General features: G+C 38.7%; 1 non-coding gene across 1 annotated transcript; it reads right to left on the bottom strand.

The window, feature by feature from the left end:
* LOC142165682 (small nucleolar RNA R71) lies at nt 1–107 on the bottom strand. Its single transcript, XR_012696331.1, has one exon. It is a non-coding gene; the product is annotated as a small nucleolar RNA R71 (small nucleolar RNA).
* Between the last annotated feature and the right edge of the window lie 24,067 nt (nt 108–24,174).

Below are 24,174 nucleotides of genomic sequence, written 5' to 3'. Positions count from 1 at the left end.
AAACAAGTTGATGAGATATTGAACTTCAAGCAGAAACCAGCTGAAACACTACAAGAAACATGGGAGAGATTAAAAGGTATGCTGGTTAAGTTTCCACATCATGGCATTCCAGATCATATGTTGGGGCAAAGGTTCTACATGAGATTGGCAGACAGCTTGAAAGCCAATGTTGATGCTTCAGCAGGTGGAGCATTTTTGAGTTAATCATTCAGGGAATGCAAGTCTTACTTGATAAAATGGCGCAAAACTCATGATGGATGACAAGAGACTCTACAATCACTCCTATAGTTCACTCAGTAGCTTTAGATCCAAAGAACTCCATGGCTGAGAATATGGCTAAGATGATGACGCAATTGAGTATCCTAACCAAAAAGATTGACGAATCAGGCTAGAAGCAAGTGCACATAGTTGACACAACAAATGGAGGATTATGCACACCATGCATTAATCAGCCATATGTGTGTGCGTGGAGTGGCTAAAGTGACAATCAGAACTATCAAGAGAATATGAACTATGTGGACAACTATAGAGGTCAGAGACAAGGCGATCAGACTTGGGGACAACAAATTCAACAATATAGGTCACCACTGTAGCAGTACAACAATAATAATAATAATCCTGGAGCTGCACAACCACAAGGTCAGGCTGTGCCTTATCAAAGGCAATAAGGGTACAATTAGCAGAATCAACAACTAGCTTATCAACAACCTCAACAGCAATATATACTGCGACAAGATGATGGGTTGTTTGAAACAAAAGGAATGTTGCAACAACTCATTGGGTCCAGCGGAAAAATGGAAGAAAAGGTCAACCAGATATAAGAAAAGTCACACCAGATGCACGAAAAGGTAGTATCACACGACTCAGCTATCAGGGGCATTTAAATTCAACTAAGGCAAATATCCATGGCCCTTAACAATCGTCCTCAAGGGATATTACCTGCTGACACACATGTTAACCCGAAAGAGCGGGGCCCAATGCAGCTGATGGCTGGGAGTCTGATAAATGGTTGAGATCTTGATCTATAGCAAGAAATTGCTCGCGAAAGCTGACCAACTGAGATACTTGTGCCAGTACCAATTGAGGTAGATGAGTCAACTGAGCTAACAAAGTAATAATCATCCAGCCCAGGAGGAAATAAAAAAAAATAGAGGTTGAAAAGGAGGCTGAGGGAGTGCAAGAGAAGGCAGTAGAAAAAGTGCACGAGCAGGATCTAACTCAAGTTACAGGGAAGAAGCGACTGCCAGCACCCTTCCTGCAGAGGTTGGCCAAATATTAAAAGGATGAGCAGTATAAGAAATTCATGGAGATGTTGAAGCAAATCCATGTCAACATTCCATTGATTGACGCCTTGAGGAAGATGCCTGGATATGCAAAAATGATGAAAGACTTGATGTCTCGCATGTTCGACTTTCAAGACTTGGCCACTGTTACACTAACTCAAACATGTAGTGCTGTCTTGACGAGACCCATAATTGAGAAGTTGTCCGACCCTGGGAGTTTCATAATCCCATGCACAATAGGCATCTATGCTTTTGCTAAAGTATTGTGGGATTTGGGGGCGAGCATAAACCTGATGCCCTTGGCTGTCTTTAAAAGGTTAGGCATTGGAAGAGCAAGACCTACATCCATGTTAGTACAACTAGATGACCGAACGGTGAAGAGGCCATCAGGTATGCTTGATGATGTACTATTACAGGTTGGAAAGTTTGTGTTTTCGGCAGATTTTGTCATTCTGGATTGCCGGGTTGACAGGGAGATTCCCATAATTTTGGGAAGGCCATTCTTGGCCACTGGAAGATCTCTAATTGATTGTGAAACTAGGGAGGTAAAGATAAGACTGAACGATGAAGAGGTAACGTTCAATGTGTAGAAGTCTATGTGGTGACAAACTGAATTTTCTTACTGCTCTCTAATAAAAATTGTAGATCTAATTTTGGAGGAGGAAGATAAGACTCTGAATGTTAAAGACGCTCTGACAACCTTCCTGATGAACTTAGAAGAGGTAGATGGTGAGGACTTGGCAGAGTGGGTTTTGGCTCTTAAAGGCCAAGGATACTGGAAAAGAGAGCTCGAATTCGAGCTTTACACTTAGAAGAAAGAAAGAACCCTCCAGCTAAGCCATCAATTGAAGAGCCACCAGAGTTGGAACTAAAACTATTACCGTCTCACCTCAGGTGTGCTTTCTTAGGAGCAAACTTGACTTTACCCGTTATTATCTCATCTAGTTTGTTAGATGTATAGGTAGAACAACTATTGCAGGTTCTGGAGGAGTGCAAAACCGCAATCGATTGGACCATTGTAGACATAAAGGGTATCAAGCCAACTTTTTATATGCATAAGATTCTACTGAAAGATGGGCACAAGCCTTCCAAAGAACATCAAAGAAGGCTGAACCCCAACATGAAAGAAGTGGTGAAGAAAGAAGTGATCAAGTGGTTAGATTTAGAAATCATTTTTCCCATCTCTGACAACAACTAGGCCAGCCCAGTTTAGTGTGTGCCAAAGAAGGGTGGAATGACTGTAGTGCAAAATGAGAGCAACAAGTTGATATTAACAAGAACTGTGACAAGATGGGGAATCTGTAAGGATTATAGAAGGTTGAACAAGGCCACCCAAAAAGACCATTTTCCACTGCCAATCATTGATCAGATGCTTGATAGATTTGAAGGGAGGTCCCACTTTTGCTTTTTGGATGGATACTCGGGGTATGATCAGATTTCTATTGCCCCGAAGGATAGAGAGAAATGTCGTTCACCTGTCCGTATGACATCTGTGCCTTTCAGAGAATGTCGTTTGGCCTATGCAACGCACCCACCACATTCCAAAGGTGCATGATGGCCATCTTCACAGATATAGTAGAGGAAATAATGGAGGTTTTCATGGATGACTTCTCAGTGGTGGGGAACTCATTCGATGATTGCCTTATGAACTTGAAAAGAGTATTGAAGAGGTGTATGGAGACTAATCTAGTATTAAACTAGGAAAAATGCCATTGTATGGTACATGAAGTATAGTCTTGGGGCACCTAGTGTCAAGTAAGGGCATTGAGGTGGATCATGCAAAGGTTGATGTAATAGAAAAGTTTCCACCACCCACTTCCATTAAGGAAATAAGAAGTTTCCTTGGCCACGCCGGTTTCTACAGGCGGTTTATAAAAGATTTTTCCAAAATTGCTAACCTTTTGTGTAAATTGCTTGACAAAGATCACCCTTTTGTATTTTTTGATGACTGCATGGTAGCTTTTAAGGAATTGAAGAAGAGGCTAGTGTCTGCACCTATCATAGTTTCACCCAACTGGGAACAACCATTTGAGCTGATGTGTGATGCAAGCGACTATGCTGTGGGAGCAGTTCTTGGACAAAGAAAAGATAAAGTCATGCATCCAATCTACTACGCAAGTAGAACCTTGAGTGGTGCCTAACTAAATAACACAGTGATTGAGAAGGAGATGCTAGCAGTGGTGTTTGCACTTGACAAATTCAGGTCATACCTGATAGGCTCAAAGGTAATTGTTTATACTGACCATGTTGCTCTTAGGTACCTAATTGAGAAGGAGTCAAAGGCGTGCTTGATTCGATGGGTGCTACTACTGCAAGAATTTAACTTGGAAATCTGTGACCAAAAGGGAACAGAGAACCAAGTTTCCAATCACTTGTCTAGGCTGGAAGAAGCAGAGAAGAAGGTTGAGGTGGAAGAGATTATGGAGACTTTCCCGCATAAACAACTGTTGTCCACGAGCCTTGAGGTAGCGCCATGGTATGCATACATTGCAAACTACCTGGCGAGCGATATTGTCTCTTATGACCTTTCCTCTATCCAAAAGAAAAAGTTCTTTTGTGACTGTCGCATGTATTATTGTGATGGGCCTTATCTGTTCAAAATTTGTATTGATAACATGATCTGGAGATGTATCCCCGAGATAGACCAATCTTCTATTTTGTAGGCTTGTCACGCATCCCCAAATGGTGGCTATTTCTGGGGAGTAAGGACAACTACGGAAGTGTTAGAGTCGGGCTTCTACTAGCCAACTTTATTCAAAGATGTACACCTCTGGGTGAAGGGTTGTGATGAATGCCAATGAACCGGGAATATTTCTTGCCGACATGAAATGCCCATGAACCCAATTCAGGAAGTGGAAGTGTTTGACGTTTGGGGAATAAATTTTATGGGGCTTTTCGTCAGCTCATATGGCAACAAGTATATACTTGTAGCTGTGGACTATGTGTCAAAGTGGGTGGAATTTGTGGCACTTCCTATAAATGATGCAAAGGGAGTCACTGATTTTCTTAGAAGGAAAATATCACCCGTTTTGGCACTCCAACGACAATAATCAGTAAAATAGGCACTCATTTATGGTATTCGCCACAAGGTTTCCACCCCATATCATCCAAAAACAAGTGTACAGGTGGAAGTGTCGAATAGAGAAATAAAGATTGTGTTGACAAAGATCGTGAATGCTACAAGAACGGATTGGGTGAAAAAAATAGACGATGCACTATGGGCCTATCATACCACTTTAAAACTCCAATTGGCATGTCTCCATATAAACTGGTATTTGGGAAAGCATGTCACTTACCCGTGGAGTTGGATCATAGAGCTTGGTGGGCATTGAGGCAGCTAAATCTCGACATGGAAATAGCGGGTACAAGTAGAGTCACAGAATTGCACGAGCTTGACGAGTTCCGTTACCATGCATTTGAGAGTACATGGCTATATAAGGAGAGAATGAAGATGATGCATGGAAAAAATATTCTTGAGCGAAATTTTAAACCTGGAGACGTGGTATTGCTATACAATTTGAGATTGAAGTTGTTTCTGGGCAAGTTGAAGTCTAGATGTTTGGGACCATTCAGAGTAGTGTAGGTGCTATCAAATGGAGCTGCAGAAATTGAGTTCGACGATGGGACGAATAGGTTTAAAGTCAATGGGCAAAGGTTGAAACACTACGTAAGAATGAGTGACGAAAACAGAGAGAAAGATGTGATACAATTGAACGAACCTCAATATGTAAGTGAAGTGTAATCCGAAAGTCTGCGTCGTGCCGCAATGTTAAATCAAGCTCTTATTGGGAGGAAACCCAATTTTTTTGTTTTTATTTAGTTTTAATTCAAAATAAAATCATTGGCACCTGGCGCTAGCTGGGCGTTGAACTGCTTCTGAACCCAGCTTTACTGCTTTTTTTATTTTTTATTTTAATTAATCGTATTATTTTTGTAGTGCTGATTTTTATTTTATAGGTGCATGAAAATAAATCCATTGGAAGGAAGCAAAAGCAAATCAGATAGTTCGAACTAAGTGTGGAGTGCCCGCACAAAGAACCAGGTCTGGGAGAAGTCTGAGTATCCCATGAGCTGCTAATGCTTCGCCCTTTGGCCTACCAGGGAGTTTCTTTCGCCTTCTTATTATTTATGGTGTGCATTGGGGACAATGTATAATTTTAAGTGTGGGGTGAGAAGATTGTTTGAGTGATTTTCTGTGGTATTTTAGTTTTGTTAGTCTATAAAAATAGGACTTTTCCTGACGATGGATCTCTCGGACAGCTTTCTTGAGGGATTAAGATCCAATGAAGAAATTCCAAAAATACTTATTTTTTTATATTTAGTTAGTCGTAGGTAGATAATAATCCCCCTTCATTTTTCTTTTGGCATCGGTTCTTTTCCAAGGATGTAACTTTAACCAGGTAGTTTTTATTTTTTTTTTATTTTTTAGGAAATCTAGAGAAGGAAACTTGAGTGTTGTTATGTGCCTTTTGACCTGTTTGATGCTAACATATTTAGGCCTTAGAATGCAAATTACCTTCCTAACATGTTTTGATGAAAATTGATGCCGTGAAAGATTGAATAACATATTAATGACGCTTTCTCTCAGTTACTTGATTCATTGCTCATGTAGTGCTTTATTGCTTAATATTTTTTGACTTTGTGACTACTTGCCTAAACTTGGGAGTTGGAATGGGATCGTCCCGACTGGGGTCATGTGCATTATATGATGTGAGATTTTAATTACATTCTGTGCTATCCTGTGTTTGTCTAGAACTTGTCATATGTGTTAGTCAAAGCGAAATAAGTAAGTTTTGTGAGTCTAGAAGATGATGTAGGCATTCCTTTAATTGTCCATTGAGCTATTATGCCACCATAAATAAAATTATCCTTAAATAACCCATTTGAGCCTAGAAGCCTTCTCTTTGGCACCCACATTACAAGCCAATTTCTATTTTGTACTTAATTAAATCTTGTTAAACATTTACCTCCGAAACCACTTAAGTCGCTAGAAGAGTAAGGTGAGAGTTGGGATAACTTTTGAGTGAATCCATAGAAAGGCCAAAAGGTGCATGTATATTTTGGAAGATCATTAGCCGGACAACCTAAAATTGTGGAGAGTGTTGAAGAAAAAGAAAAGCACAAAAAATACAAAAAAAATAAAAAATAGAGAGAGAAAAAACAGTATATAGAAAATACACCTCCTATTCATCAGGATCCGAACTAGTGAATGTAGAGTTATGCTTAATGAAAAAGGGCCAAGTAGTATATGATTTCGTGGCATTACTTGAATTGGTCATGAAAAATGTGTAGTGGAATGTTAAGTGTAGTATATTAAATTTCTTTATCCTATCCGTCCTTTAGCCCACATTACACTCAGAAAGACCTAATTAATCTTAGACTTTGTGAGCTTAGATTAGTGGGGATATAAACTATGGGCAAGCCTATGGTACAGCCATGAAGTGCACATGAATTTCTTTGTGAGAGTGAATAGTTCTTTGTTCATATATGTTATGTCCTTAAATTATATGCGAATGCATATTTGAATGTGTGGACAAAATACCTTCTTATTCTTTGGTATGGCATGTGAGTCCATGACGGATAGGTAACATTATTAACCATCTCTTGTTGGATGAGTGTATGAGTTGAGAGTGCCTATTGGCGACAAGTTGGTCTTTGAGGTTATGGGCAGGTTGTTTGAGTGTTTTTAATTGGTCACTAATATTCTGGCATGTGAAAGTTGGAAAAGGTATGAATTCGTATGCAAGGGCTCAATTGTTGGTATCAACCATGGTCATAGGTGTAGTGTGTTGAATTGCCAAATGTTCCTCCAATGTACGATGTCTTGCATGCATTGTTTGGTTATCAAGGTTTTAGGTTGCTCGAGGACGAGCAAGAGCTTAACTGTGGGGTGGTGATGTTAGGTTAAAAATTCATATTTTTGCATGTAAATTGCCTTGCATTATACCTCAATCTTGTTAACTTTGGTGTAAATATTTGTGACTCGAGCTTAATAATGGTGTTTATATGTCAATTTGAAGTGATTTGGCAAGCTTACATGCAAAGTTAAGTAAAAATAGAAGAATTTTGAGGGGGTATGAGTTTGGTGCCCACTTTGGTGACATTCACCAACCAAAATGCCAAAGGCAGAATAGTGAAAAATTTCGGCATCCTGATTGGCGCCAGACGCCAAGCTAGACAGTTATGGCGGGTTTCGTCCTATTTTGGCTAGGACTTGGTAGTTTCAACCCTACACGCCCCCAACATGTATTAAAGGGGTTCTAAACCTAGTTCTTAGGAAAATACATTATTGGAGAGGCAAGAAGGTTACGAGAACACCTGGAAGCAACGAATCACAAGAGGTTTCTCTTCCGTTCTTCCTTAATTTGTATTTTAGTGCTTTCAATTATTATCATGATTGTTAGTATGGTTATGAGTAGCTACACTTTCTAATCTAGGGTTTTATGGAACCTATTAGAGGATGATTTTCTAATGCGTTTAATATATATTTGCCTTTGATTTTTCTCTACTTATTAAACTATATTTTCGTTGTTGTTGATTGAAGGGCTCTCAATTAACTGTGCCTATCTAGCGTGTATATTGCTCGAGAGAGAGTACATATTTAGGTAGTTGTTGAACAATATCACTCCTAACGTATGTGAGAGATCAATACGGAGGGTTTAAAGGAGAGATTAGAGATAACGAAACTTTAGTGCGATCATAGTGAGCGGTGAACTAGTGCCAACTGGCGTAGTTCGAGAGAATATGTCTAGTAAATTGTGGTAGTTTCTCTAGAGAGAGGTACGATACCCAAAGTGCTCATGATCAGTTGAAAATAATTAGGCGAATTTATAGGAAACGTAGCTGGGGAGATTTTGACAATAAAGGAAATCGTAACTCTAGACCTCTCGTTAATCTTTTCTCCAAACCTTAGTATCTCTAGGTTAAAATTTACTACTTTAACTAGTTAGTTAATTAGTTAGAAATAATATCTCAATCTTTATAATTTTTGAATTTGTTCAAAGTGATAATAAACAATTGTAGCAAAACCTTAGTTCTTTGTGAGATTCGACTCCGGGCTTGTAAACCGGATTATATTTGCAACGACCGCTTAGTTTTTTTTATAAGGCATAGTTGGCCGTGATCAATTCTGCAATTGCAAAGGGGTCAACCCTCAATGGCCGGCCAACCCTCACCACGATCATGAATAACGATCGTGGAAAGTCGGTTTTTTCGCCCAGTCTATCTCAAATGCCATCGCAGTCTAAGTCTTGCCTTGGTAGCCCTACTGTGTTTCCACCTTACTAGTTCTTTGTGATGATTGTGGCTCTCCTTTTGCAATTGCGGTTACTATAGATCCTGTGTTGGTGTAGAGTTCACAGTTCCAAACTTGTCCGGAATGCATCTGGAACCTTTGGAACTCAACTAAAATCATTCATACAAGTGACATTTAGTTATATCAACTTTGTAGCATGCTCAAAAAATAATTTAGAACGCAAATAAGAAAACCGAAGAGTCAAATTGGTACCTAATGTTTTAAGCGTCAATAACACACAGGGGGGGGGTGATTTGTGTGGTACCCAATTTTTACTTAACTACTGTATAGAAGAACCTGGTTCTTCTAGGCGTTCCAACTACTACTATTTGCGGAATAATAAATACAGAAAATAAAGAACACAGAGATTTTTACATGAAAAACACCTGGCTCAAAAGGTGAAAACCCCACGACCTACTACTCAATAGGATTTTCCCAAACTTCCACTAAAATCACTGAGCCAAAATAGCATTTACAAAAACTCTTTGTAAACCTAAGGATTAACTCTAATCCCGTTGTGGCACACAGCCTCAACTGTTGCGACAACTTCAAGTTAGCTATCACTTGAACACTCTAGGTACCTAATACAATTGCTTCTATGAAAGTTGAAAGGTACAACTTTAGACCACCTACTACAATTGAACTGGAATAAAATATAGACACAATGGAACTGGTTCTTCTATCTCGTTCAAGAAGGTTCCGGAGTGCACACTCAAATCCCACATAAATTGCTTGCAAAATCGCCTTGCTTTTTTGCTCTAATTTAGTTAACTTCTGCGTATGTGAATCCCCTCTAAGAGAGAACAACTCTGACATTTAATAGGTTAGTAATCAGAGTTTGATTAGAACTCAATTGCTGCTCTCCTATCGTAGAAAGGTTCATGATGATCTCAAACTCTAACACTATCTTCATCCTAGATTGTGTTCTCTTCATATAAGGAGACTTTCTCCCCTTATCCAATATGCAACATTTTCGATCAGATCAGGAGATATTGTTTCTTGATCAGTAGGACTTATCTCCTTCACGTGCATCTCACATGTATAGGTTGATCATGACTGTGCTTCACAAGATGGACCTAGTCCATGACTGAGTTCTTTTTGTCATTCTTCAAAACTTCACCTATTCTTGGGCCAACAAATTCCCCCTTTTTGATGATGGCAAACTCTATGGTTTTTACTGATTTGGAACCTGTAAGAACTCAGCTTAACTATCAATACTAAACTTAGAAAATTCACTTATTATCAAGAACCAGGTTAATTAGGTTATAAATATCACTTATTTTCAGAATGTGTAAAGCACAATGTCTCTTCCCCATTTTGGCATCATCGAAAAGTTGCATACAAAGTGTGATACCCAGATTTTAATAAGTATTCATGGCCACTGGGGCAACTGCAAGTGCAATCATGGTGCAATCATCAGTAATCAAGCAAACATATTTACACTATCAAGGACAAATTAATCATTGAATAAGAGCAAAATAGTAGTTATCTTCGACAGAGATATGTTGCCACCAATAATCCACAAAAAGAAAGAAAAAACATTCAAACCATGAGCAAAAAAAACAAAAGATAGAAACATCCCTAACCTGGGTCACGGAGGTACTAAATAAGTTCAGGAGTCATAAGGCTTGGAGGAACAAGAGGGTTGGGTTTGTGTTTGGAGAAGACTCAGCATGTTATGAAGAATTCCATCATTCTTCTCCTTTTCTTTGGCAAGCTCAGTTCTGAGGCCATCCCTCTCAGTTTCCACTTCAATCAGACGATCGTTAAGCCTAGCTTTTTTAGCATCCTTAGCTACACATTCCTGAACCAGAGTCCTAACTTTGCTGTTGATGGGTACCTTCAGAGATGAACCAGGTTCATTTGGGATGGCAGTGACTGCATAGTCACAAGCGAGAAGAGTATTGATGCCAAAGTGATCCTTGCTCGAGGCCATTTCCCATTTCTTCAGAGGCACATTTAGCCTGTCCAGAACTGTGGTTAGAATAAAGCCATAGGGAGTAGCATGGGCCTTGGAGCCATTTATGACCTTGTCTAGCAGCTTGATAATGAAGGCAGGCCAGTTGATTTACTTTCCTCTCTCCAGGGACTCCATAAGATCTAGATCCATATAATTAGCAATGTGCCTTCTCTCCTGTCTGGGCAATAAACACTTGTTGACAAATTCAAACAAGACCTTGTGCTCAGGCCTTATTTCACTTTTCTGCATAGCCCTGGCTTCATTCACCTCTTATGAATCACAAAACCACCTGGTGATTACAAGAGCAGTAGGGAGGGAGTCCAGGAAGGGCCACCTTTGCCTTGTATAGTCTTCAAACCCTTCAGATGGTATGTCGAGGATCTCTCCCAGTTTCTTTGCATCAAACTACACTTGGACTCCTTTCACCAGGATACTAACAATTCCATCCTTAACCGCATGATTGGCCATAAATTCAATTAGCTCATTTCTGGATGGCCTACCATCCATCTGAAGGACCATGTCCTTCCATCCCTAAGCATACACCAATCTCATCATTCCTGGTTCTACCAGGTCTCTCAGTAATCTACCCTTTAAAATCTTTCTTTTTCCAAATATGGCAAGTTTATCCTGTTCCTTCTTAGAATCATTTTCTGCTTCTTCTCCACTCCAGTCATCATCTTCAGAAATTCTTGATTGTTTGGTTTTCACTGCAGATCTTGTCCTCTTGGCTAGTGTAGGTTCACCGGCCTCAGACACAAAGGAAGACTTCTTGGAGGAGGTCTTGGGCTTTTTAGGCTTGGGGGTAGGAACCTCCACTGATGTACCCCTTTCTTGATGGACCAGTTCCATCTTCTCTTCCTCAATAGCCTCTGAGGGTTTTGCAATCTTTCCCTTTCCTTTATCCATTTTCTTTTTCTTACTCTCTTTTAAAGCCCTTTGTAGATCAGCTTCACTCTATTCCACGCTGCTTCTTGTGGCTCTACCCCTTAGCAGTGAAGAGGCAGTAGGTGTTGGGGATGAAGACTTTCTTTTCTTGGAAGGCTTAGGAATATTGGGGGCTTTTGTTGTGGGAGTTATGTATTTCTTTGGGTCATAACTTGCCCTAACCTTTTTCAGTAGGTCTGTTAGGGTCTCTTTAGTAGATGAAATAGGTTCAGCTCTTTGTGTGCTCAGATGAACCAACCCCTCAGTAGCTTCCCCAGAACCACTTCCCCCCTGACTTAATGCCACTCTCTTCTACCCTTTCTTGTGCAACCCCATAGATATCAAGAACTGCTCCCTTCCCATTTCCCCTCTCATTACCACATGCACCCTCTCTCTCTTTTTCTTTTTCAGAATTCTTTTTACCTCCACTCCTTTGTGACCCTGGTACTTCTATATCCTTAACAGACCCAATTAGAATTAACCTAGATTCTAGATTCTCAGACACAAAAGAAATTACCTTAGATGGAGATTCTTGAGGCTTTTCAGAGTCAGAAGACCCAGGTCCTTCCCCCTCAGTAGCGGATTGATATTATTCAAAATTAGAGCTGGAGCTAGAGTTATGGGCCTTGGTTCCCTTCAGCTTTTCATTTAATTTCTTCCTCAGAGCCCCAGACGCTATAGTTTTTCGAGCAAGCATTTTCACCCTTTGCAATCTAGGTTTTGGCGATGTACTAGTTGGAGGAGGTGTGGTTGAATTTGAGGGAGATAGTGGTGGAGGAGTTCCAGAATTGTCTTGTGAGTTAGTCATGATTGTTGGTTTCTTGAGAGAATTTGGGAATTTAGAGTTTTGGAGAAGAGGGTAAGTGAAAGTGAAGAATTTGTTTTTTGACGGTTTGGAATTTTAAAGATGGTAGGAGAAATGATGTGTATTTAAATATAAATACACATTTAATAGGTAACGAAAGCCTTTTGTAGTGGTCAAATAGAGGTCTAATCAACCTGAAATTCCAGATTTTGATTGATCGGTTTATCTTCCCTAGATTTTAGGCAAAATTTTCGGTTTAGAGTTTTAGGCAAACGGAACTGGTTCAATGCTAACAGATAGAATTTTCTAGGAATTTAACAAGTATATGACTTCTGCTCATGATTGCATTATTAATATTTCTAATTGTGCAGAGTATAGAAAACATGCCTTAGCTTTCATATGAACCCATCCTGATGAACCAGGTTCTTCATTTAGAAGTCTCTTGAACATGCCTCAAATGCCATAATAGAGAAAATTTTTAAGAGATCAGTGAGTCATATAAGTACATGTCACAGGAGTATACTAATTAAAGTATGAAGCTCAGTAAGAATTAATCTAGATAATAACACAAGTTCAGAATTCCTAGCCAGTTTTTTTTTTCATTTTTCATTTTTTTTTCATTGCATTCTGAGCTGGACCTATTAGGTGATCTTAATCATCGCTAATTCCAACCTGTTCCTCTCAATGTTTTCTCTACTCAGTGCTTTAGTGAAGATGTCAGCAATTTGTTTATCAGAAGCAAAAAATTCTATGGAGATCAATCCTTTCTCATAGTTATCTCTTAAGAAGTGGTGTCTAACATCTATGTGCTTAGTCCTCTTATGATGAACATGGTTCTTTGTCATACTTATAGCACTAGTGTTATCACATAATATAGGAATGCAACCAACTTTGACGCCAAAATCTACCGGCTGCTATTTGATCCATAACAATTGAGCACAACAAGAAGCAGCAACAACATATTCAGCCTCAGCAGTGGATAAGGCCACTGATTTTTTTTTTAGTGGCCCATGATACAAGACATGAGCCATGAAAGTGAGCCATACCTGAGGTGCTTTTCCTATCTACAAGGAAACCTGTATAATCAGCATTAGCATATCCTACTAGATTGAAATTACTACCTTTAGGATACCAAAGACACATATCAGTGGTGCCTTTCAAATATCTTAGTATCCTCTTGACAACAGTTAAGTGAGACTCTTTTGGATCGGCCTGAAAGCGTGCACAAAGCCCTACACTGAAAACTATGTCAGGTCTACCGGTAGTAAGATACAAGAGTGAACCAATCATACCCCTATACAACTTCTGATCAACTGATGAACTAGGTTCATCTAAGTCTAATTTAGTGGCAGTTGCAATGGGGGTGTCTATTTCCTTTGATTCAATCCATTTTAAACTTTTTGATTAGCTCTTTTGCATACTTCTGCTGATAGATTCCATTTGAGCTTTGTTTGATCTGTGAGCCTAAGAAAAAGTTAAGCTCACCCATCACACTCATTTCAATCTCACTCCCCATTAATTTGGCAAAATACTTACTTAGTTTATCAGTGGTGGCCCCAAAGATTATGTCATCAACATATATTTGTACTACAAGGAGATCCTTACCTTTTTCCTTAAGAATAAGGTACTATCAATTTTACCTCTTTTGTATCCATATTCAAGCAGATATTTGGACAATCGTTCATACCACGCTCGAGCGGCCGGCTTGAGTCCATAGAGAGCCTTGTCTAATTTGTACACATGCTCAGGACATTCCTTGCTCTAAAACTTTGGAGGTTGTTTCACAAACACTTCTTCTTCCAGGTAGCTATTCACGAAGGCACTTTTGACATCCATCTGATGGAGAGTGAATTCCATATGTGCAACAAAGTCTATGAGGAGTCTTATTGCCTCAAGTCTTGCAACTGGAGAAAAAGTCTCATCATAATCTATACCCTACTCTTGGCTGTAACCTTGGACCACAAGTCTTGCCTTGTTTCTTGTAACTGTTTCATCTTCATCAAGTTTGTTTCTGAAGACCCATTTTGTACCAATAACTGATCTGTCCTTGGGTCTTGGAACTAGATGCCAAACTTGACTTCTCTCAAACTGATTGAGTTCATCTTGCATTGAATTCACCCAATCTGCATCATGCAAAGCCTCAACAACATTTTTAGGTTCAATAAGAGATAAGAAAGAATCAAAAGCACACAAATTCTTTAATTGTGATCTAGTTTTGACTCTAGATATTGGATTAGTGATTATATTCTCAATAGGATGAGAACTTTGATACTTGTGAGGTTTCACAACCAACTAATGTCTGCTAGATGTTTCTCCCATATTCTGTTGCGGAGGAACAGGGTCATGAACAGGTTCTTTTAGGGGATTTGTTTCAATTCCTCTTTGATCAGTTCCCCCTATCAGGTTGCCCTGAATAGAAGGACCTGTTCCATCACTTGTTCCTTCTTTTCGTGCCACTTTAACTTGTGCTAAGACTTCAGTCAAATCCTTTACCAATCCAATGGCTTCATCTTCATATTCCTGTCTCTTAGAAAGAACGTTAGTTTCATAAAACATTACATGCACACTTTCTTCTACACACAAAGTTCTTTTATTGAACACTTTATATGATTTTCTATATGAAGAATATCACAAGAATACTCCCTCATCACTTCTGGGATCAAACTTACCTAGGGAGTCTTTTCCATTATTGTGCACAAAGCACTTGCTTCCAAATGCCCTAAGATGGGATATATTTGGTTTTCTCCCTTAAAGTAACTCATAGGGAGTCTTCTCTACAAGAGGTCTAGTCATGCATCTATTGATAATGTAACATGCAGTATTTAAAGCCTCTGCCAGAAGCTGTGGGGCAGTTTACTAGAAAGAAGCATAGTCCTAGCCATGTCTTCAAGAGTCCTGTTCTTTCTTTCAACTACTCCATTTTGTTGAGGAGTCCTAGGGGCAGAGAAGTTCTGATCTATACCATGCTCTTCACAGAATTCAGCAAACTTAGCATTTTTGAATTCAGTTCCATGATCAGACCTAATGGATGCAAGTTGATTACCTAGTTGTTTATGATTTTTCTAACAAAAGAAGCAAACATGTCAAATGCTTCATCTTTAGATGTTAAAAATAGTACCCAGGTAAATCTAGAATAATCATCAACAAGTACCATTACATATTTCTTTCCACCTGTGCTCATGATTCTCATTGGACCACAGAGATCCCTATGGACTAGTTCCAATGACTTGGTTGTGCTTACAATTCTCTTACTTTTGAAGGCTGATCTTACCTGCTTCCCTCTTGCACAGGCCTCACAAATAAACTTGATGTTAGTTAACCCTATCACCAAGTCCTTAGAGGCTAATTTGTTTAGCTGATTCAGACTAGCATGACCAAGTCTTTTGTGCCACAGGAGGGGATCATTATCCAACACACTTAGGAAGGTAAGTTCATTTTCTGAAAGAGTAGACAAACCTACAATGTAAATATTGTTAACTCTTTTTCCTTGCAAAATAATCTTGTCAGTGGTAAGGTTAATCACAAAGCATTTAGTAGAGGTGAATGCTACAATGTTACCTTTGTCACATAGTTGTGACACACTGATCAGGCTGTATTTCAAGCCATCTATCAAATAGACATTCTCAATGGAGTGAGAATCTGTCTTACCTGCCCTTTTAACCCCAATAATCTCACCTTTCTTCCCATTTCCAAAAGAGACATTACCTCCCTTTAAGTCCTCAAGTGGAAGGAACTGGTTCTTACTTCCAGTCATATGTTTTGAGCAGCCACTATCCATGTACCATATTTGGCTACTTCCCTTCACTTGGACCTGCAAAAAGAAATCAAGGGTTAGTCTTAGGAACCCAAACTAGTTTGGGTCCCTTTATATAGGCAAAGAGATGAATCAAATTCCTTTTAGCCCACCCAGACAACCTATTTTTTTTCTTGAACAAAAGCTTTGTTCTTTTGACTGGTCTTTTCTTTTGCATTACATTCATTTTTGCAATGGCCAGTTTTGCCACAGTGTGTGCAGATTTTGTTCTCAAGGAGAGTGAGGTACTTGTTTTTAGGATCCCACTTAGGTGCTTGAGTCCCATAGCCAAGTCCTTTTTTGTTGCTACTATGATGTTCTTGTAGCCAGGAAAGTGCATTAGAAGCCTTGTTCCATTTGCAAGTTCTGTCTAGTTCATGTTTTACCTTCCCTAGATCTTCTTTTAAGAGTTTTATCTACTCATCCTTCCTGTACAACTCGTCCTTCATTTTTCCTAAATTTTCTTCTAGGGTGAGATGTGTGTGGTCAGCTTACTTCTTACCTGTTCCTAGTTTCAGTTTTGAGTTCTCAAACCTAAGTTCTAGGACACTTGTGTCAAGTTCAAGAACCTGGTCCTTCAACTTAGCATTTTTACTATCACTCTCATTAGCCCTAGCCTCTAGACTTTTGCACTTGGCTTTTAGGATCACACATTACCTAGACAGATCTTCCTTCTCACTGTTAATTATCTCAGACTCATCAATGAAGTCTAACAATAGCTCAGACAACCTTTCTTTAGACATGAATTTAATCTTGTCTTTGAGATGAAGGATACTTACCTCTTGTTCATCATCTGATTCTTCGATGGCCATAAGTGTTTGTTCATCTCCAGCTTCATCTTCTGAGTCCTCATCTGATGTTTCTCCCCAAGCAGCAACCATAGCCTTTGTTGATCCTTTGTTTCTTTTTGGTTGAACCTGTTCCTTCTTCCCGTTCCTTCGTTCCACCCTTTACTTCTTCCACTCAATTTTCCATTGAGGATAGTTCTTGATTATGTGGTCAGTCTTGCCACATTTGTAGCAACCCTCGTTGGTCTATTTCTCAGGAACCCTTGGTTTGTTGAAGGTTGTACCTCTTGAAGAAAACTTTCCTCTCAACAGGTACTTTTTGAAATATCTTGTGATCATGGCCATTTCATCATCCTCCATATCTAAAACTTTATCTATTCTGAGAGCCAGACTTCTTTCCTTCTTGGGTTCACCCATTTTCATGGTTTGCCTTCTCAGTTCATAGGTAGTAAGGTTTCCAATGAGTTCATCCATCTTGAGGGTAGCAATATTCTTTGATTCCTGAATAACATTGATTTTGCTTTCCCAAGTCACTGGTAAAACCCTTGTCAAGATTTTCTCAACCTTGTCTTCTTTAAGGATAATTATCCCGAGAGATTTAAGCTCATTTGTTAGTGTTGTGAACCTTGTGTACATCTCCTGGATAGATTCTCCTTCCTTCATGCTGAAATTATCATATTGAGAATATAACAGTGTTCCTCTTGATCTCTTTACTTGAGGAGTTCCTTCATGAGCCACTTGTAAAGTGTCCCATATTTCCTTTGCAGTAGTACAGCTTTGAATCCTGCAGTACTCATCTGGACCCAGTCCACACACAAGCCATTTCTTGGCCTTAGAATTTTTCTCCCATTTCTTTAAATCTTCAGCAGTGCAGTCAACTCTTGCCTTTGGCACATCAACTCCTTCAACATTCTTCTTTGTAGTTGCTAGAGGACCATCTGTGACTATGTCCCAGAGTTCATAGTCTTCTCCTATGATGTGATCTCTCATCCTGTACTTCAACCAAGAATAGTACTAACCATTGAAAAGTGGAGGCCTAGCAGTAGATTGCCCTTCCCAATTCCCAGGTGGTGCACTCATTTTGATCTTTTCCTAAGTTGTTAACCTCTTCAAGAATAACCCGCTCTGATACCAATTGATGTTTAAATCGTCAATACCACACAAGAGGGGGGGGGTGATTTGTGTGGTACCCAATTTTCTCTTAACTACTATATAGAAGAACATGGTTCTTCTAGGTGTTCCAACTACTACTATTTCTGGAATAATAAATACAGAAAATAAAGAACATAGAGATTTTTACGTGGAAAACACCTGGTTCAAAAGGTGAAAAAACCACGACCTACTACTCAGTAGGATTTTCCCAAACTTCCACTAAAATCACTGAGCCAAAACAGCATTTATAAAAACTCTTTGTAAACCTAAGGATTAACTCTAATCTCATTGTGGCACACAACCTCAACTGTTGCGACAACTTCAAGTTAGCTATAACTTGAACACTCAAGGTACCTAATATAATTACTTTTATGAAAGCTGAAAGGTACAACTTTAAACCACCTACTATAATTGAACTAGAATAAAAGATAGACACAATGAAATTGGTTCTTCTATCTCGTTCAAGTAGCTTCTAGAGTGCACACTCAAATTCCACATAAATTGCTTGCAAAATCGCCTTTCTCTTTTGATCTTAATTTAGTTAACTTCTGCGTATGTGCATTCCCTACAAAAGAGAACAACACTGACATTTAATAGGTTAGTAATCCGAGTTTAATTAGAACTCAATTGCTGCTCTCCTATCGTAGAAGCGTTCATGATGATCTCAAACTCTAACACTATCTTCATCCCAGATTGTGTTCTCTTCATATAAGGAGACTTTCTCCCCTTATCCAATATGCAACCTTTTTGATCATATCAGGAGATATTGCAGCTTGATCAGTAGGACTTATCTCCTTTGCGTGCATCTCACATGTATAGGTTGATCATGACTGTGCTTCACAAGATGGACCTGGTCCATGACTGAGTTTTTGTCATTTTTCAAAACTTCACCTGTTCCTCGGCCAACAGTACCCGACTTCTTTCTTCCTATAATTCTTTTTCCTTAATGGTTGAAATGCTTCCGTTATTAAGTACTCTAAAGTTGCCTAATATGGTCCAGTTTGAGCACACATATCCAAGTGCAAATTAGCCAATAACTATATTTGATCAATAGAAATGTCAACAAAACTCACACATATATGCTTATATGTATTCTTTGAAAGTCATACGAAAAGTTTATTATAAATACTTCATTTCCCTCTATGGACAGAGACCGGGACAAAATTTTGAGTTTCGTCAATTTCATTACGTCAACAATCACCAAAAGGGTATCGCCGGAAGTATACATCAAACTGGGGCAGAATTTTGAGGTGAGGAGTTAAGAAGGTCGCAATGTCTCAGAGCATGTCACGGCCTATGATAAATTATTTACTTGTGTTGATTCTCTTTTAAAATAACTACATTATTTATAAATGATTTACTGCAAATGCATATTTTCGAAAACCTCATTTTTGTAATAACTAGATATTACACAGGGTGACTCAAGCTAGGCGTCAAGACAGGGGCAAAAGCGAAATGAAGAATTGAAAGCACGAGCTGACCTTAATTCCCGCAAACTTACATTTTTTCTTTGGATGCAAGAATAAGATAGACAAACACAATTGCAGAGCCTATATAATGGGACCTCTATCTCCATGCAGATGAAGTCTGCCAAGACCAAACGCGTCAAGCTAAGAATAACTTTCCTCCCTCATATTCAATCATTTTTTTCTTTGCATAGGGCTAAGCACTGCCCTCATTACATTGCATGAGACTAAGTACTGTCTCTATTACATTGCATGAGGCTAAGCACTGCCTCTACTATTGCATAAGGCTAAATGATGTCTTTCTCTGCATAAGGCTAAGCACTTCCCTCATTACATTGCATGAGGCTAAGCACTGCCTCAATCATTGCGTAAGGCTAAACTCTCCCTTTCTATTTATAGGGATAGGCACTGCCCTCATCACATTGCATGAGACTAAACACCATCTCCATTACTTGCATAAGGCTAAACACTATCTTTTCTCTTCATAGGGCTAAAAATTGCCCTTATTACACTGCATAAGACTAAGCGTTGTCTATATTATATTGCATGATGCTAAGCACTACCTCCATCATTGGATAAGGCTAAACGTTGGCTTTCTCTGCATAGGGCTAAGCACTACCCTTATTATATTGTATGAGGCTAAGCACTGCCTCCATCATCACATAAGGCTAAACATTGCATTTCTCTACATACGACTAAGCATTGCCTCCATCATTGTATAAGGTTAACGTTGTCTTTCTCTGCAAAAGGTTAAGTACTGCCCTCATTATATTGCATGAGGCTAAGCACTGCCTCTATTATTGCGTAAGGCTAAACATTACCTTTCTTGGCATAGAGTTAAGCACTGCCCTCACTATGTTGCATGAGACTAAACACTGTCTCCATTACTTGCATAAGGCTAAACTGTCACACCCCAAACTCGGGGAGTGCGACCGGCTCTCAACGGAGTGAACCTGGCCGAGCAAGCCTATCAGATTCTTTCTAGCCAACTCCCTCGTGAATAAAAAGAAGACGCATTTTCATTAATTATATAATAGTGATATCAGGAATACCATTCCAAGTCATTTTCATTTATTAATTTATTTTAATGTCTCAAAGTACACACACTTTGATGATTGAGTGGAACAAGGGTCTAAAACACGACATAATCCATTGACTTTTCTAGTACCCATATACAACCTACATAGTGTCTACGGAGCCTCTAAATAGATACAAAAAAGTGTACTACAAAAGTGCCGGCAATAAGGCCCCAGCTATACTTCAAGTACGATACATATCGAACAAAGATACATGACCTCGAATTGAGATGGGGCTCCATAATACTACTGGAAGGAGGATGATGTACTACTAACAATGGTCAACACTGCCTGCTATGGAACCACCTGCATCAATTTAAGACGCAGCGCCCCCGGCAAAGGGACGTTAGTACCGTTAAATGGTACTAGTATGTATAACTAAATACTATCTCATTGGAAAGAACAATAATACAAGAAGGAAGTAATCATAAAATCAATAAAAGCCTTAAACAACACCACAACATCAAATTAAGGATCACATAATCTTTCAAGTAATTTCTATAGCCTTAGGTTGGGAAATTTTAATATTGTTACACAATCATCCACAATACCACCACATTCTTACGCGGAGCCCGATCACGACCCGATCGGCTAGGTCGTCTCATTTGAGACATTAACCATAATCACAATTTTAATCTCAATTTCCAGTTTTAATTTCCAGCACAATTACCACCATGTGTGCAGCGTGGTGTCCAATTACGGCCCGATCGGCTAGGTCGTCTCGTCCGAAACATTACCATTTTTTATCAATCATCTCATTTCATATTTCTTTCATGTCATTCAGTTCATCGGCACTAGTGGCCACAATTGTTATATCATGCCTTGGCCCTTAGATGTATTTCATATTTTATACTTACTTTAATCAATCTCAAGTATTATCATCATTTTTAACAACAAGCCTTTCAATTCAAGATATCAAGTACAAACGTGAGCGATTATAAGTCTTAGGCATATAGAGACTTTTACATACTTTGGCACAATAATCTTTATTCAAATTTGACTTGAAGTCTAGGCATTTGTAACACATATTCCATATTTAAACACATCTTCGAATGATAAGATAACATGATGAAAGCCTTGGAATACATATATTGCACATATATTTCTTAACGCAAGTACATTTTGGAATAGTAATTTCTACAACGATCAATTTGGGACTTACACCGATAGCATGAACACCAAGCGGTTCAATTATAAGAAGAGGGGTTTTCAGTCATACATACCTCAATTGAACTTTCTTTAAATTCTACAACAATTCCGGAACTCTTAGCAACTTCAATCTGTATTAGGAATATAACAAGTTGAACCACAAATTAGAAGGATGAACAATATTCTGGCTCATTTGAGCACATTATCAAGCGCTAGTGTGCATTATGTTTTTAAGACCTTTTTGTGAAAGATTCCATCATCTCACACCCCATTCTTTACTATTTTTAGCTCACAATCTCTCTACATTCTTTTATAACACATGCATGCAAGATAATCACTCCCATCCCTATGAATTACCTTTCTAATGGCCTATTCTAGTTACAGTTTGGGATCAAGAGCTTGAGTAATAGAACCTTACCTCTTAGGAAGAAGACCTAAGTGCCTTTCTTGACAATCTTCAAGGTTTAAACAAGAATTGAGTAGTAATTTTGATGAAGAACACTTTCTCCCTCTCTTTCTCCCTCTAAAAGTATCAGAAAATAGGCTTAAAATGAACTATAGCATATGATATATCGACATAGGATCGTGTTTTAAAAATTAGAAATTTTGAGCCCCAATACGGATCTGCGGTCGCATATGCAACCACATAATGCATCTGCAGTCCGCAAAAAGGGCCGCAAAAGGGACCGAAAGAACTGAAATTTTCTATCTCAATCTGCGATCGGTCTGCAGTCCGTAGACCTGTTATGCGGTCGAATAATGCACCGTATAATACCCCTCTGGGAATTTCTATGTGGGTATTTGCCATGGGTTATGCAGTCCGCGAAACGATTATGTGACCGCGTAATAGGTCCAAAAATCAACTCAAATCTCTGCTGCACTCCGCGGCTGTTCTGCGAACCATATATCAGTTCTGTGGCCGCAGAACTGGCTGCAAAACATCCCCTGAACTTCCGAAAATTTTCTTCAACTTATCTAACTTGGCACCATAGAATTTCAGGTTTTTAGGAAAAATTTCATGGGTCCTTACATAAACGCTACCTTTTCTCTACATGGAGCTAAGCACTGCCCTCATTACCCTATATGAGACTAAGCATTGTCTCCATTACATTGCATGAGGCTAAGCACTTCCACCATAATAGCATAAAGCTAAGCACTGCCTTTCACTGCATATGGCTAAGAAGTGCCCTCGTCTCATACAAGGCTAAGTGCTTCCTTTCCTCGTTCTTGCATGCGAATAAGCATCACTTGTTCCCTCTATCAATCAATCAATATCGCCACATCCTTGCATTTTCAAGCTGAAACATTGCAATATTATCTGAAGGCGTCATAGTCTGAAGGCATCATCCTCATAGCTCAAAGGCATCATGCCATGGCCTGAGGATCTCTCGAAGCTGAATATCATTATTCAAAGGCATCATAGTCCAGTGAAACCATCCTCATGGCTCGAGGACACCATTCATTGCATGCGAATCCCTTATCATACGCTTCATGGCCCAGGACATCATGGGCTAAGGACATCATCCCCATTGTCCGAAAGACAACTCTCGTAGATTAAATGGAATTTGCATCATGTTTAAATTATCGCGATAACTATATATATTTTCCTGCATCGTATTTTAAGTTTTGCAGGTAACTCGCGAGTTAACCGTTCTACAAACAGGAACAATTCTCTCTCCGATTTCCATTCACAACATTCACCGCCTTTGGTTATCTCAAATATAACGGATGACTACTAATTAATTATTCTTTATTTCGTAATTGTCCGAACAGTTGTCTTGAACATTAACGCTCAATTTTGCATTCATAAACCCACCTGAAATTATTCTCAACTTATGACACTACCCTACCTCGAGAAGATCGTTCTTCGAAATGTACGACCCTTTTTATAACAAATTCATCAGTTTTGTTCACCATTGGATCCAGAACTACACACGGCCCGATTTTCATAATACCAAGGATATGTAGGCAACTCAAGAACTACGGTTCGACCCCCATTTATTTTAAAAACACCTCTTCCTCGTTCATTTGGACAAAATTGGTCATCCTTTTCTTTACCCGATAATTCTTTCATCATTTCCGATTAAAGAGGGGCAACTGTTGATAGCCAATTTTATCTTCATATTTTTTAAAGTGCTTCATATACTTCCAAAATAGCATTTTGCACTGTTACCCAACTTATAGGGGCCATATAAGTAATTTCTGCAATTTGTAAGGCCTTTAAATTGATTTCTTTTATTTTATAAATTATTCAATATTTACTAATGATTTCGCTAATTATTTTAAGTAATTCAAATTAATTATTTATACCCACAAGCATATTTTATAATATTTTACTTTATTTTTTTTATTTTTATATTATTTATATATTTTTGCAATAATAACCTATACTATATAGTTAATTGTATACTATTTTATTTGGAGACAAAATAACTTTTTAATATTTTTACAATCTTTAGCTACTATTTTCTAAAATATTTAGTT

The sequence above is a fragment of the Nicotiana tabacum genome, chromosome 10 (genome assembly GCF_000715075.1).
Source record: "Nicotiana tabacum cultivar K326 chromosome 10, ASM71507v2, whole genome shotgun sequence".
NCBI classification, from domain to species: Eukaryota; Viridiplantae; Streptophyta; class Magnoliopsida; order Solanales; family Solanaceae; genus Nicotiana; species Nicotiana tabacum.
This window is presented reverse-complemented; position numbering and strand designations above follow the sequence as displayed.